Source organism: Penaeus monodon, chromosome 3 (assembly GCF_015228065.2).
Source record: "Penaeus monodon isolate SGIC_2016 chromosome 3, NSTDA_Pmon_1, whole genome shotgun sequence".
NCBI classification, from domain to species: domain Eukaryota; kingdom Metazoa; phylum Arthropoda; class Malacostraca; order Decapoda; family Penaeidae; genus Penaeus; species Penaeus monodon.
The window spans coordinates 6,213,837-6,231,336 of NC_051388.1; the positions used below are offsets into that span (position 1 = coordinate 6,213,837).

Below are 17,500 nucleotides of genomic sequence, written 5' to 3' on the forward strand. Positions count from 1 at the left end.
GTCATAAATATTTATGTTTTTTTTTGTCCATCCCACTTTGGCTTTTCTTTTGGTCATCTACATCTTCTGCAGGAACACCACCCCCTGTCTTGAGCAACTCTTTTTTCTTCATTGCATGTTTTCTCCTGTGAATTTGCTATATTATTATTATTTCCATTATCATTATCACTATTATTATCATTAATATCATTATTTCTATCATAATAATTTATTTTTGAAATTATTATTATCATTATTACTATCATTATCATCACTGTTATCACTGAATATGCATAAATTTACTTACTTTCCCTTTACTCGCTCCCACATCTTCCTTACTTGCTTTTCCGTTCTTTTGTCGCCGACAGAGGCAGCATTAAAAATATTAGTGATTCCTTTCCAGGCTTCTTTCTTTTTCCGGGTAATCTTGTGCTCGAGGTTTTTATCACATACAATGTGATGAATACCATCTGCGTGCAATCTTTTTCTCACTGTTCGACTTGTTACTGGGAGTTGCAATTCTTCTTGTATACTAACTGCATTGGTGAAGGGGTTCACCTCCACCATCTCCCTGATCTGAACATCTTGATCTTCGGTTGTCTTTCGTGGAGCACCGGAACGAGGGCGATCGTTCAGGGTGCTCTCCTCCTCCCACCTCTTTATCCACCTGTAAATTACAGACCGGGAGATACCCAGCTCCCTGGAAATTTCACTAGGAGAGAGACCACTTTCTCTCATCCCAATGATACGACCACGATTTTCAATTTTAGTCTGCCTTGTGTTCATCTTCAAGAATGTCTGCTAAGTCTTTCACTGGCAACCTCGTTTTCACCTCTGATTTCACATACATCTATTGTAAAGACTTTGTGCAATAAATGTGCATATTCTACAAAAGTTTTTTCTTGTTCTTTATCTAAATTACTAAACTTCTGCCTGTAATGTTCTGCAGTTTATTGATAACTCAATAACAAAACATTTTTAACTTGTACATAATCACTCTGCTGTGAAGCAGCATGACTGAGATAAGTGGAACGCCCTTTTCCTTTAAGTGCAAACTGAACTAATAAAGGCCAAAACTGAGTAGGCCAATTCAAAGACTTGGCAACCTGTTCAAAATTAAGAAAAAATTCTTGAGGATCTCTTTAAAAAAATGTGGAACAAATCTAGTGACTTTGGTGGTATCAAACACTGGTTGTACATCAAAGTTAACCATTGATGGATTTTCGGCCCTAGCCTTAATAAGTTGTAAATGATGTTGCCGTTATCTCTATTTCCTCTATTTCTCTATCAAATTTATATTTCTCAAAGTGTAGCTTTTGCAGTTCAAGGGGATCAGCTTTCTTTTCAACATTTGGATTTACTGTATCATTAACATAAAAGTTAACAGCCTATGATGGCAGTATATCCTCTTCCACTAGTGTCTGCAAGACTAGCTCCCTTATCTCCTGTTTACAAGTGCCACACTTTACAGGAATTTGAAAATGTTTAGCTAAATTAGTCCAGTCATCTTTTTTGCATTTATCTAAGTCCACAGTAGAAGGCTTCTCAAGAAATTCTTCCAAATTAAACATCTTGAATTGAAACTGACATCACAACAAAATGAAAATTCAAGCAAATTTGTAGTATTAAGCCATAAGTAATCAACTTCATTTATCAGTTAAGCAAACTTGTTTTCATGTTAATTATCAAACAGTTTGGCTTAGTCTACAAAGTTATGAAAGGTTGATTGGTCAAAGTAAATTCAGAAAAAGGATTAGGACTTCACTTTACATAAAAGTTCTCATGTGGCTTTCTCATGAAAATTTCCTTCAGTCAGGTCCCCATGTCACACGCACCTGCATCCACCTAGGCTTCCATGTCTAGGGTATGATTAATATTTCCATTGAAACAAATGTTTTTAAGACCTAGATGGACAGTGTTGTAAACTATTGTTCAGCATTGACTAATAATTAGGGTAGATCAATAATAGAATGAATGAACAATAACTAAGTAATTCTTTAAGAAAAGAAGCAATACACAATTAGAAACATCAATTATCCATCAAAGGTAAAAAACGGTTTAGAAAACTAGTAAAAAATGAGTCATAAAATAGGTGATAAATCTGAAAAGTTTAGAGTCATTCCTTTTACCCAAAATAATACATAAAACATTGGTAACTTATAAAAGAGCAATGTGGCCCATGGCACTGCTTGCTCTGACCGACTAAATCAGTAACAAACTGGTTCAGGTATTTCACTTAAGGGACCGTCCCACGAGATGGGGGGGGGGGGGGTTAAAAAACGGCCGTAGAGATTTCATTTTTTTATTGTAAATGCTGTGTCCCCGCGTTTCACGTTGATAACTATGGGAAAAAAGGAGACAGAAAGAAATGTTAGTAAATACATGGTGCCATTCTAATTACATCTACTTACTTAATATTAATACTACACTAATTTAATTATTACCAAATGAAAGCTAAGGAAATTATCTACAAATGTGCCAAGTTAAAATATACAAAACCGCATTTTAACAACCAAAGAAAAAATCGTAAAAAAGGTAAACTAAATAATCTGATTTACCATAACGAAAAAATCTTTATAAATTTTATAAAAAATAGACTCCGATTTCTTGCTTTGCAGAAATATAGGCAATAAAAAGACGAAGAAAATGATACCAAAATGAAGAAAATCGAACAATAAATAACGGAACAGAATAACAGAATGTAGCGCTTACTCACGTTTTGAGATAGAGCACGTCAAAGATGACAGGTGAGGTGACGCGGGAAGGTGGGCGGGGTCAGACGGCTAAAATCCTCCAGCTCAAAGACTATACAGTTCTTCTTGGAGTTTCTTATTACGCATTTTTATTCTGGGGGCCATATTCATCCTTCGGTTTGCTCTTGGAGAATTTTCTGCCGTATTTTTGTCCGCTCTAGACCCATGATGGTGTCGAGACAGCTAGTCTCGTAGCCAGCGTTATAGTTTGCGACAGCCACGGCGCATGCAAAATCAAGCATAGGCTTGTTGCCATTTTTGTGCTTCTGGCTAATCCTCCAAATACGAGCGTGCAAGGACTCGTTGGTATTTTGCGTCCTGCCTGCCAAGCACTTCATCATGATCTCGTCCGATGTTAGGCGATTATACACGTCTTTTACCTGAGTCAATTCCTCTGGCGACAGCTGGAAGTGCACTTTCATGGACTTATGGCTATTTGGCACTTTTTCACTTGTAATAGCATAATTGAAAAAGCACCATGAGTCCTTCGTTTTAGGGCAAAGCTGGTGCGTGGGGTTTTCATCTGTCGAGGAGCAATGATAAAATGACGCAAGGATGTCATTTCTCATAACATCTGGAGAGGTTCCTTTCTGGCGCCGGACAGCGATACCGAAGTATCGCGTCAGATGATCGATGACGTGATCTGTAAGCCTATGTCTCCCACCAAGGCTTCTCTATCTTTCCTTCCCTTGTGTCGTTATTTCTGTAGCGACTTGCTTCAATTTACGTAAAGAAGTACCGAGGCGCTTCGCTACATGGTTGATGCATTCTTCCTTTACGACCGGATTGTCTTCATAAGGCCCTGGGCCCATCATTCATGCTTCTTACAGCATAGAAGGCATTGCTGTCTCCATCGGAGATGAATGCTGTGTACATAAGCTGGTAATTGAGAGAGCGTCCCCACAGCATCACAGCAGCAGCACCTTCCATCGCACCTGAAGACCCCTCATGGTTCACATGGCAGCTGTCAGCATGTCCGGCATGCCACTCCGCAAACTCGTGTTCTTTCATTTCCTTTTAGTGTTTTACACACGCTTCACACAATGAACTCATAGTCTGGTAATCTAAAATGAGGCCAGTATTAGCATCTATAATCGCACCGGCGCCTAACTTCGATTTATGACCTCTATTATGCCACGAGCCATCGTAACTCACATCAATGCTCAGGTTACATTATGCATCTCTAGGCCTACCCAGTTCATTTTCATAATATTCAATAACACTTTTTCTATTCTGTTCTAGAATATTACGTGTGTGTTCTATCGCCTTCTCTGTAATATAAGTTCTGTAGCGCGCGAAGGTTGCGTCCGTGAAGTGCGAGAGACTGAAGTACCCACATAACCTCTCAGTCCCTCGGTACCACCATCCCAGCAACATCATTACGTAGCAAATAACTAGAGTCACAACACTTATGTCCTCTCTTTAAGTTTTTCTATCGTTCGTTTCCATTGCAATAAAATTACATTACTCACATGTAATTATAATGTCTGTGTCCACTTGTTGCTTCGTGAATACACACTTCATTCTAGTAGCAAAACACTGGCTACAACTCACATTGCGTGTCAATTCCTCCAGTCTATCCTTCCTTATTATGATATTTGTGATGTTCTCCACATTCTTGCCGTGTTTTGTTATAAAACTCTTACGTTTTTCAGCCGAGGTAAATGCACGTGGTGGGGGTGGCGTCAGAGAGGTGGAGGGTGTGGGGGGGAGCGCGAGTGTTCTCGCGTGGTGCCAGACGCCACTTCCTCAATATCTTCACCGTATGTTTCTATGGCCTTCTCTTTTCCTTTTTTTTATCTTGAAAGGCCTTCCTTGCCCTCTCAGCACTCTCCCGTAGTTGTTGCAGGCGTTTCTTAGCCTTCGGCATGACGGCTACGCAAAATTAGCAGAACAAAATTGGAGTGACAAGAGATGCACTGACGGATTCATCTCCCCCAGACCCCCTCCCCCAGACCCCCTCACACACCACCTCCACCAGTCCCTCGGATAGTTGCCAGATACGTCAATTTTTCAGATTATTAAAATTAATTATTGCGATTGCTTTATTTACAGCGATTCTAATGCGAAACAAGCGCTGATGATCGATCGTGTGACATGTCAAGAGTCATCCCTCTTAGGAAATGGGCGTCTAAACCCATTTCTATGGTAGATAATATAACGAAACTTACTGAGTGTTGCCATATAATAGAAGAATTTTTGTGATTTTTTTCACATTTGGTCACTTTTAAAAAAATTTCGGTCAAAATCATGCGGGACGGTCCCTCAATATATAAACACCTTACACTCTTTGACCCACCTTTACAATGTAAATAACGCAAAGGGTAGACATTAAGCAATCTTTCTAGAACTTACGAAAAGCAACCATGGCTTAATTACTCAAATTTCCGGCTTGAAAACAAACAAGGATTTGCACACCAACACCAATGTTTATTTCCCATGATGTCGGGCAACTACAAAGCAGTAGTTGGAAATCCACCAAAGTTAGTTACGTTCATTAATAGTTAGAATTTAAGTAAATTTCTTAAAATAATCTTGGTTATTTTAATTTATACTACTTCCAAAATCATTAACTATATTATTACTAAGACAATTAATATATTCCATTAAAAAATACTTACCTGTACGAATAACTCACAGTAATGGAAGAAAAAAGATTATGGGTGGACTTTTAAACTGGACACTGGGATATCCATGACATATATATATATATATATATATATATATATATATATATATATATATATATATATATATATTGTTACGCCGACCGCCTCGTCTCTCTGCCACTAACACAAGGCAGGCTAGGCAGACGGCGTGTTATCCACAGGGTCGTGAACACTGAACAGCTCCAAGAGGCACCGAGCACCACAGCGTCCCAGAACACCACGAGGGGAAACGCCAAGTGGCGAGGCAGAGCACGAAAGAAACACAAAATGACTGTCTTTCCTTTATTTACACAAGTTATTTACCCGTACACTTTTCTATAGGCACAATACAGGGGGGACACCAGCATGTCACACTGCACGATACAGCTTATAACAGGGCAACACAGTTTATATCAGGTCACAAGGGCACACACGAGGTCTTCACAGGAGCAGCACCCAACCGCGTCTCTCTCTAGGCTTGTTCCTCCGCTCCTCCGCTCACAGCCAGCTGCGCCTTGTTTGCCCAGGGTCCTTTTCATGTTAACACATGCCCAGGTCATCCTTTTCATGTTAACACGTGTTTCGCACCCGAGACAAAGACCCACTGGCGTAGCAATTTTATATTATAATATATATATATATTATAAAATATATATATATATATATATAGTATATATATATATAGACACACACACACACATATCATATTATATATATAATAATAATTATAATATTATATATATATATATATATATATAATATATATATATTTGTGTGTGGTGTGTGTGTGTGTGGTGTGGTGTGGTGTGTGTGTGTGTGTGTGGGGTGTGGTGTGTGTGTGTGTGTGTGTGGCATATATATACATTATATATATATATATATATATATATATATATATATATATATATATATATATATATATATATGCATATATATATATATATATATATTTTATATATATATATATATATGCATATATATGATATATATATATTTTATAAAATATATATAATAGATAATATATATTATATATTGTGGTGTGTGTGTGGGGTGGTGTGTGTGTGTGGGTGTGTGTGTGTGGGTATGTGTGGGGTGTGGGTGTGTGTGTGCATATATATATATATATATATGTATATAATATATATGCAATATAATATATATATAATATATATAGATATCAAAATATATATATGCATGTATAATATATTTTTATATATTTATATAATATATATATATATCTATAATATATATGCATATATAATATATATATATATATATTATATATATATATATATATATATATATATATATATATATATATAAAATATAATTATATATATATATATATATATATATATATTATATATATTATATATTATATATACTATATATTTTATATACCCCTGGTTCCCCTCAAAACTCTCTGTCCCCCTAGGGCCACCTAAGGGTTTCACTTGGAAGACTAAGGAAGGAGGAGGTGCCCGTGGGTCCATGGCAGTCCTGACCCTTCACAGAACTCACAACCTGATGGCCAGTTGCTCTGTGGGAGCTCTTTAAACGCGTAAAACCCGAAACAGCCAGGAGTCATTGGCGTATGCCGGGCAAGGAGAATTCCTCTCACTGGAGACATTAGAGGCCACTGAAGCTGTCGCATGGCTCGGCTATGGTAATCAAGTTTTGCGTCACTCCATGGTGCGTGGGGCTCGGACACTGCTGAGAAGGGACAAGGAACAGTTCATCAGGAATTTTGCTGAGGAGGTTGAAGGCCTTTCTTGGTAAACGGCCTTTGCCCTGTCTACCAAGCCCTGAGAAAGCTGAACTCTAAGCCTCCCTCACAGATGATTTGCAGTCCGATCAGCGAGGGTTTGGATCATCTCAGATCGTGTTGGGGTTCGTGAACCGTTGGGTATTTTGATCAGTTGTACAGGTAATCCTCCAACAGTTAGCTGGATGCAAGCGATGTCACAGTACCTGTTCCAGACCCACCCATCAGCAAGGAACCTCCTACCCTAACGGAAGTTAGGATGGCGATTTCCAAGCTGAAGAGTGGGAAAGCGGGAGGCATATGTGATATTCCTGCTGAACTGCTAAAGGCTGGGGGTGAACCTATGGCTCGGGGGCCCGTTTACAGTCCTGACTGCCATCTGGCAGTCTGGTACCTGCCAGATGGCCCCCTGACCTGCTGAGGGGCATGGCCATCCTTCTCTGGAAGGGAAAGGGATCGTTGGATTGTAGCAATACCGTGGCATTACACTGGTCAGCATACCAGGCAAAGTTTTCGCCTACACCCTTCTGAAGCGGATCAGCAACCACCTACTGAGGCATCAGAGCCCGGGGAGCAATCAACAAGCCCTACAATAGCCCAAATACTAGCGCTTCGAGTGATTGCGGAACGCCGTAGTTAGTTTGGTCTTGGGTTGCTTGCAGCCTACATCGACCTCAAGAAGGCGTTTGCATCGGGAATCGCTATGGAGATCTTGAGATCGGAATTCCGACGCAGTTTATTGGCCTAATAGCAAGCCTTATACTGGTACTGAAAGTGCTGTAAAGTGTGGTGGGGGTCTGTCGAACTTCTTCCCTGTTAATTCAGGGGTGAGGCAAGGCTGTGCCCTTGCCCAACACTTTTCAACACCTGTAGGGACTAGATAATGGGAAAAAAAGCTACTAGCCAAAGTCATGTGGACAACACTAGGCAATATTAGGTCTTAGACCTTGACTTTGCTGATGATGTTGCTATCCTGTCTGAGCCCCTGGAGTCACTGGTGACGGCTCTTGATGCATTTAGCAATGGGGCGAAGCCCTTAGGCCTAGGGGGTCTCCTGGACCAAGCCCAAAGATTCAGGATTTTGGGGGCCCTGTTAGAGGAACCCGTTCAGTCGATCCATGCTTGTGGCGAGGACTTTGAAGTTACAGAGAGTTTTACATCCCTTGGTAACGTAGTCCATATCTCTGGGCTGTCAGACCAAGAAGTCAATAGAGGGATTGGTCTGGAAACCCAGGAGCCGTAAACTCGATCAACAAGAGCATTCGGAGATGTCGGAACCTATGCAGAAAGACCAAGATACATGTCTTTAAGGCCTTGATACTGCCAGTTTTGCTCTATAAAGCAAACTGGATGCTATCCGTGTCCTGGGAGTCTCGTCTTGATCCCTTTTTGTAACAAGTCCCTTGGCCAGATCATGGGGTACAGTTGGCAGGACTATGTGTCCAACTGACGCTTGCACCATCAGGTTGTCTCTCTGCGAGACAACCCTGGGTGGAGGAGGCCTGTGGGAGACCCAGGAGGTCATGGCTTGAGCAGCTCGACAAGACCTGTTGCGAGGAATTAGAGATGGGCCGTGGCCTGCCTGGAGACTCGTCTTGAGGGTTGGAAGTGAAGGGTGGGAGCAGCCTTGTGCCCCCATCAGCGTTAGCCCCTGATGATGATGATGATATATATATATATATATAATATATATATATATATATATATATATATATATATATATTATATTATATATATATATATATATATATATATATATATATATATATATATTACATATATATATATATATATATATTATATATATATATATATATATATATATATATATATATATATATATATATATATATATATATATATATATACATACCATTCAGACCCGAGATAAAACTGCTGAAGGGCATTACACCAAAACACTATCCTATGATCTTTATGTGTAATATAAGGTATCTAAATAGTCTATAATTCATTTCATGTCTTAGGGGGGCCTTGAGGCACTGGCAATTGTGATGATATCTCGGACTCCTGGAGTTGAAACTTTTCATTTATGTTTGTTTTCACAGTTGTTGTAAATTTTTGCTTTAAGGATATATAGATGAATTAATATAAAACAAATTTTATTTTCAATTATTGCATATCTGCAATCCATACTAGCAGTAAATAAAGAAGAATCCTTCTGCAAAATGGTAGAATACATATATAATTTTTAAAAATAAATATATTCTCTCTGTAAATGTGTAGAGAGTTTCATTATCAATTACTACATTGAGGTAAATGAAAAACATCCTTCTATAAAATGATAGAAAAATGCTTGCGTAATTGCAAAAAAAGACATTTTTTTCAGCATGTATAAAAATAGATTCATTAAATTATCATGAAACATAAATCTCCTTTGTGAGCCCATTCTTTAGTGCAAGACTAAAATAAATTGCAATATCACTACTGTAGTTTCCTTCTATGTAATACAGAAGTAACATATATGCACCATGCCAAAAAATAGAAAGCAAATATCAGATCACTTATACATGAAACTCAAAGAAGCAGTTTCTCTTTGCATAGTTGCAGAGAAATATCTTACAAAGAGAACACAATGTTCTGGTTCTGTTCTTACATCCTTCCCTGCAGCATCTTCGGAATGAGTTCTTGTCATCAATGATTATTGGGAGATGGGATGCACCTCTCTTTCTTTAGGCCATGCTTGGCAGAGAAGACCTTTGAAGAATGTTCAGTCTCTGAATCAGTACTGTCTACTGCAAAGAGACTTGTATCTGAAATACTTTGACTGCAGTGGCATGGTCAAGCAAATCACCTGACATTAACTGGTCTGCCAAGATTATTTTGAAGTCCAGATAATGTTTGAATTTTGACTCTATAGCATTTCTGTATTCCAGCCAACAATTGGCAGTCACAACATCAAGCAATGCAATACTACCCTAACAGTCCATTTTTTAGTGTGATTTGGGCTTCTGTAATAGCTGACTTTTGTCCTGGGTAAGACAATAAACTGCACCCTGGGGTTCCCTTGAACAAGGATAGCACCCTATTAGCTCCCTATACCAGGGTTGCGGTGAAACTGTCAGCAGCAGGGCAGTGGATATCTGGTGAAAACACCTTCAGTTCTACTGATTACTGGTTTCACCATATAATATATCTGGCGAATTACAGTGTAACTGTTTTAAAGTGGCAGAGATAGTTCCTCCTAGTTAGTTGGAGACTGCGAGTTGAGAAGGAGCCCGGGGGATTCCACTGACTATTTGATCATGAACATCTACATCCCCCATGGCACTGTTGTATTCTCTTAACACACAGGGCCTCTTTACACCAACATGGGTATTGGAAGCTTTAGACCAACGTTGGCACACATCTTCATCATCAATAGAGAACTCATTGGAAGCCATCAGTACCATCTTTTTGTCATATCAGGCAGTCACAGCTACCTTGATATCATTTCTTACTTGGCAGTCAGATGCACCTCTACCCTCTTTGCTCAAGGTTGCCTCAGTCTTCAATTTTTGCTTTGTCTTAGTCTTTAGTGCCTGTGCCTCGAAGTCCTCTGTCATACAGGTTACACAGCAAGTTTTTAACCCATCTGGGAAAGGTTTGCCTGGAACATGTCTGATACTGATCCTACCTCGAATAGGAATCATGCTCTCATCAATACTGATCTTTGATGGCCTTGGCAACGAGTTCGTACTGCTTCCAGTAGAGGTCTCACTTTCCACAACCTATCTGCTTTCTTGTCCTCTTCCAATATAGTGCTGTCATCAATAACCTTAAGTGAATGTCTGAGATTGAAAAATCTACTCGTGTCATTTTTTTCAGCAATCCAAGGGATCCTAGTTTTTGACTGCCAATACATTTTAAACCTTTGCATCTTTATAACTGACATGGCAAATGTCATTCCTATGAATGTAGCAATTTCTTTGCTGTTTGTATTGATACATGTTCCTTTGGCTTCAATTGATTTCATATTTGTGTAGATTGCAATATCTCCCAAAAATTCCTCACCGACATAAGATAGAAAATACTCAATTGGTTTCAACGGCTTACAAGATCCCAAATTTTTTGCTATATCCTGAGGAGCATGGTCAACAAAAGCTTTATTTCTTGAGTAAAACAATCTTCTTGACTCGCCAACAGTAGAAGACACAGATTTCTACTGGAGATCCACTTCAAAATCTGAGTCCAAAGAAGTGACAGCTTCTTCAACTCCAATCAGTCTCATGGCTGAAGTCACTGCCTTGGTTAGCCAGTCATCTTCACTCTTACTATTCACGTTCATCAAGGAGGTCCAGAAATGTCTGAGATCGACAGCCTGCAAATAATTCATTTTAATACATATTTGTTTCTCACTAGAATATAAGGTCATCTCCCACTTGGGAGTGGTTGCTTCCTGCACCAATATAATAGTGAAGGGACCCTATTAGACAAACTTGATGTTTTTTTTCTAGTAAGATGATTGTGCTAAAGTAACAACAGTGTCTTGTCTTTTGTCTTAAAAATTATTGGAAAATGTTAGCATTAAGCAGAATGATAGAAGTATTATCATAGTGATATGTTATAAAATGTAATGATGCTTTACCTCTTCTGGAACCTGCAGCACCAGCTTGTTGAGGTGTAGATGGGCCTGGTTCACTACTATAGCTTCTTGATGATGGTGCACCACCTAGCCTCATGGGATGTACTTGTAGAGTCATCATGCTTCCTGACAGCTGATGGTTTGCCACCTGCAAAAGTCATACCATTTGATTAAATGTCATAGTTACCCCTTTCACACATTTCTGTAAGACCTGAGTGTCACAGGGATGATCGGTGTTGTGGTAGGTGACATTCAGCATCTATTTTTTTAATAATCAACAAACTTTGGCAATAATGATGGAAACATACACCGACACTTTGATTATCACATCAGCATTGGTATTGCAGTTAATGAACATCAAATATATATATATATATATATATATATATATATATATATATATATATATATATATATATATATATATATATATATATATATATATATATAAATTCAGTCTCACAAGTCCCGACAGCATGTGGATAATGCACTTTTATTTTACTTGTTTTCACTCACTTTGCATCATCATTTAAACTCTTTAAGCACTTACAGTGATGCACTAAGCATTAAAGTACAATAAAATAAGCAAGTTTAACTTCAACACAAACTTTAAAAGAAAAAATAATATTTACCAGAGCTTGTGGATCTCAGTTTTCGTGGCATATTTGTTGAGCTTGTGCCAGCTGTGTTGGCTTCTCAGAGGTTGCTGAATCAATCAGAGAGCAAGACGTCATCACTGACACCACCACTAGGAGCAGCAATTTCCTCTTCTTCGCCCGCAAAGTTCAAAAATCGCTAGAGAAATTGCATTATCAGGATGACTTTGGGTCTCAATGGGATATATATGTGTATATATATTATATATATATATATATATATATATATATATATATATATAATATATATATTATATATATATATATATATATATATATATATATATATATATATATTATATATATATATATATTATATATATATATATATATATATATATTATATATATACATATATACATTCATACATTGCAGTAAGCAATGACAAATATGAATACTTAAGAAAATTATGTGTTCTTAAAATTGTATTAATTACTAAGAAAACAGATGTTAGACATTGCTCAGGTACATTAAAGGCATAACTTTTGGGGGGACATAGAGGATGAAATGGACTACTCTTCACCAAATGTAGCTATACCTCACAGTAGCCTATGATTTTTTTTTCTTCCAGGCTGTTCTGTGTCACCACATCTACAAGTGTTCATAACTTTATCATATGTAGCAACTGGTAGCCATAAACTGAGCATTGCTGATTGCGGTGATGTGTCACAAGCATTTGTTAGCATTTGTGTCTCCAGAGTAGCAAGAATGATCGCACACCTGAGGTTGGAGTACATCCACTTCCCCCCATACAATAGAAGAAATAATGTAATGTAAGAATTTATGCTCAGGTTGGATTGACTGACCTACATTGCCATTCAATGCCCAAGCTCCCTACAAGCAGAAGTTTTCAGCTGCAGGAAAGGCTACTTTTCTATAAGTGTTCATGCTATTTGTGGGCCACAGTTAAAGTTTTTAAATATTGTTGCAAGGTGGCCAGGAAGTGTCCATGACAACAGAATGTTTAATTACAGCCACATCTGTCTGGCCATCTACTTAGTGATAGTGGGTATCCATGTTGCAAGTAGTTGCTTACACCAATTATTGACCCAAACATCATTCATGAACAAAGGTACAATGTGGCACACATTAAAACACACAACACCATTGAACATTTGGTTTTCTTAAAAGATTCTCTTGTCTTGGGAAAAAAAAAAAAAAAGTTTGGAAAACACTCAAGTTATAATTGCTGCATGTGCTATACTACATAACCTGGTCATTCAGTACAGAGTAGCAGAGCCAGAAATACATGCAGATGACTAATGAAAATCCTGTTCACTTAATGATACACCATCCAGATCCACCAAACATACAAAAAAATACTGAGGGAAGTGTTTGATGCCAGGGAATCATAAACCAGTATTTCTGATGGCATAGACTGACATAAATTTTTCTCTAATGGAATGTTACTTTTCCATCGTGCTTTTATTTTAATGTTATTGTAATAATGCAGCTTGTTTTATAAATTTTCTGACTTTGACCAGTCGTAGTAAAGCTATCATTTATTTATATAAAACTAATAACTGTTACTGTTTCAAATATTTTTTCATTGATATTTTCATGTTGGTATATTTTACCAATTTCTCATATTTTGAATAATGATATTATTGCACATTATTTTGTAATATTGGTGTTCCTTATCAGCGATATTAACCAAAGGTGCTAAAAATTAAAATTTGCTTGTATTTTTAATATCATCTTTATACATAAAAAAATATATATATTGGTTTTATAAAGGTGTCTTGATAAAGCTATGTAATTAATACTAAAACAAGACAACAAACAAAATCAATACATTACTTCTAAATCAAATTTCTGCTACCATCAGGCACTAAATATAAATGTACAAATCTATAATTACTTATGCAACAGAAAAAAAAACTGTAGTAAAGTAAATAAATATTTATACAGATGAATTTATGAATAAAGAAATCTGTAACTTTGTATTGTCATACTTTAACAAAGAAAAAAAATCATTACTTCCCAGAAATTGCCTTGGCTGCCTCTTGTACTGCAATTGCAGCCTCTTTAATTGCCTGAGTAGCACTTTCGGCAAAGTGTTTGATACTTTTACAGGCTACAATAAACTCTTGTGCGCCCTCTAACTGAGCTTCCTTTATTTTCATGTCCATTTTATGCTCTCTTTCGTGCATCTTTAGGGACTGTTCGTAGCATTCAGCAGCTGGGCTGAATTTCCATTCTTTTTTCCCTTTTTTCGCTTTTTGTTCAACATCACTTTGTAGGGGTGACTGTCTGCTACTGTTCGAAGAACTTGGTCGAAGGTCTTCCAAATCCTCAGCCGTATACACACTTGAGACATGTACTTGAGTATCATCTGGGGGTATTTGCAACTGAGTAGAATTATGAGAGGCTGGATAAGAGAATAAACAAATAATGAATACATAATCTATTAGGATTCCATTGTGGTAAATAGGAGGAGATGCACCATTTTTACAAACATGTTCATTAAATTTTTTTTTGTTAGAACTCTACTACTCACCAGTAAGAGAATCGCTGTCGAACACATTATCAAGATCTCTTACTTCATCACATATGTTGTCATATACTTTGGCTGTCTGTCTGTCATCTACATCTTTTGCAGGAACACCACCCCGTGTCTTGAGCAACTCTTTTTTTTGCATTGCCTGCTGCTGTTTTTTCCTGTGAATTTGATATATTATTACTATTTCCATTATTATTATCACTATTATCATCATTAATATCTTGATTATTATCATCATAATTTATTATTCTTATTACTATTATTATTATTAGTAGTAGTATTATTACTATTATTATTACTATCATTATCCTTATTATTTTTTTAAATCATCATCATTGTTATCATGAATAGAAATTTTTTACTTACTTTCCCTTTAGTCGCTCCCCATCTTCCGAATTTGTTTTTTCCGTCCTTTTGTCCCCGGGCCCGGGCACCCTTTAAAAAATAATGATTTTTCCGGGCTTTTTTTCTTTTCCCCTGGGTAATCTTGGGCTCGAGGTTTCTATACATAAAATGTTTTTTTTCTGTCACAAAAAAGTTTTTAAAAAAGAAAAATCGCGCTTTTTTGCTTTAGAGTACGGGGTCCGTGAAGGGCCTTTTTTCCAGTTTTTTGCACCAAAATTTCGTAAACAAACGACACAGGTGAAACAATTTGTTGCCCGCGGGACTGTCAGGCATACCAACCACCTCTAAGAAATTACTTTTTTAAAACAATTTTAAAACTTTTTTACATATTTAAAAATCAGATATCTATAAATACATACATTTTAAAATAATATTTTTTATAGATAATATTTTAAAAAATATAATTTTTATTTCAAAACACACACACACACACACACACAAATTCTCGGGATATAATATAAATAAATAAAAAATATAATAAAAATAAAAAAAGATAAAAGGGAAAAATAAAATAGGGGGCATAAAAACCCAAACAAAATAAAAATAAATAATATAATAAATAAAAAAATAACACTTAAAATTATAGGAATACATAAAATTTTAAATATAAAAAAAAAAAATAAAATAAATAAATAATAACATACATATTTTGAATAAAAAAAATAATAAATAAAAAATAAAAATATATATAAAATAGGGGAAAAATTTTACAAAAATATAAAATATACAATATATTTTATATTATAAAATATATACATATAAAAAAACACACACACAGACACACACACACAAAACACCACCACACAACACACAACACACACACACACACAAACACACCACCACCACACCCCACATAAAAGTGGATTGTGTGTTTGCGTGGGGGTTTTTATATAAAAAAATATAAAATATATATAATATATCTATAAATATAATTTTAATATTAATATAAAAATAAATATACATAAAAATATCCTAAAAATTTTAAAAAATATATATAATATATATAAAAATTTTATTTATATATATAGGGTAAAAAAAACAAATAAAATATATATATAAATATTATATTATAATTATATAATATTTAAATTATATATATTATATACTATATATTTTAATATATATATATAGATATATATATTATATATTATAATATATATCATTATATATATTTAATATCTATAATTATCTATTATGTTATATATATTTTTATTATATTCAAATATATATACTTTGTATAATAATTTTAAATATATTATATGTATATTAATTATTATAAAACTATACTATATAAAATTGTATATATATAAAATATAAATAATCAATATATAATCATTTGAATATATATATAATATAGATGTAATGTATATATTAATATATATATTTTATTAAAATACACTAAATATATCTATAAATAATTAATATAGTATATATTTAAATTATTTTAATATATAATATATATAATATACTATATTATAGATTATAATTATAGAATATATAAAATATATAAGTAGATATATTTTATTTATATATTAATTATAATATTTATATTTAATAATATATATCTCTTTATATAATACTTATAAATATATTATATTTTATATATATATATATTTTAATATCTTTAATCAAATATATATACTATATACATACTATATATAAATTACTATATAATATAACTTAATCTATATTATATATCAAATATATATATAATATAATTATATATTATATATATCTTTATAATAAATATATATTTAATATATTTTAATAATACCTATATATTACTTTTACTATATATATAAAAATAATATCTATAACATAAAATAATAATAATAACAATAATATATACATATATATAATTATATATTCTTTTATATATATTAATATATATTATATATATATATCATATATATAAAATTATTATATATAAAATATATATATATATATTTAAAAATTATTTTATATTAATAATTTAAATATATACACCTATATATATATATATATCTATATATAATATATTATATATATATAATATATATATATATAATACATATTATATATATATATATCATTATATATTATTATATTATATATATATATATCCCCTTATATAATTATACCATATATATATATATATTTTAATATATTATTTTATATATATATATAAAAATATAATTAATATATAATTAATTATATATCAATATATTTT

The 17,500-nt window shown here is 34.3% G+C and overlaps 1 protein-coding gene and 2 long non-coding RNA genes across 3 annotated transcripts in view; all 3 read right to left on the reverse strand.

Moving 5' to 3' along the window:
* LOC119591079 overlaps positions 1–17,500 on the reverse strand; it is a 73,644-nt gene that overhangs the window by 39,469 nt on the left and 16,675 nt on the right.
* Positions 286–5,248, reverse strand: LOC119591117. The gene is made up of 2 exons (XR_005230316.1): positions 5,088–5,248; positions 286–646 (listed from the first exon to the last, which is right to left on the reverse strand). It is a non-coding gene; the product is annotated as an uncharacterized LOC119591117 (long non-coding RNA).
* The window catches only part of LOC119591110, a 7,429-nt gene continuing 1,102 nt past the window's right edge, over positions 11,174–17,500 (reverse strand). The window contains exons 2-4 of the long non-coding RNA XR_005230315.1: positions 12,360–12,522; positions 11,731–11,875; positions 11,174–11,463 (exon numbers count right to left, since the gene is read on the reverse strand). This is a non-coding gene — a long non-coding RNA (uncharacterized LOC119591110). The remainder of the gene's footprint in view (positions 11,464–11,730; positions 11,876–12,359; positions 12,523–17,500) is intronic.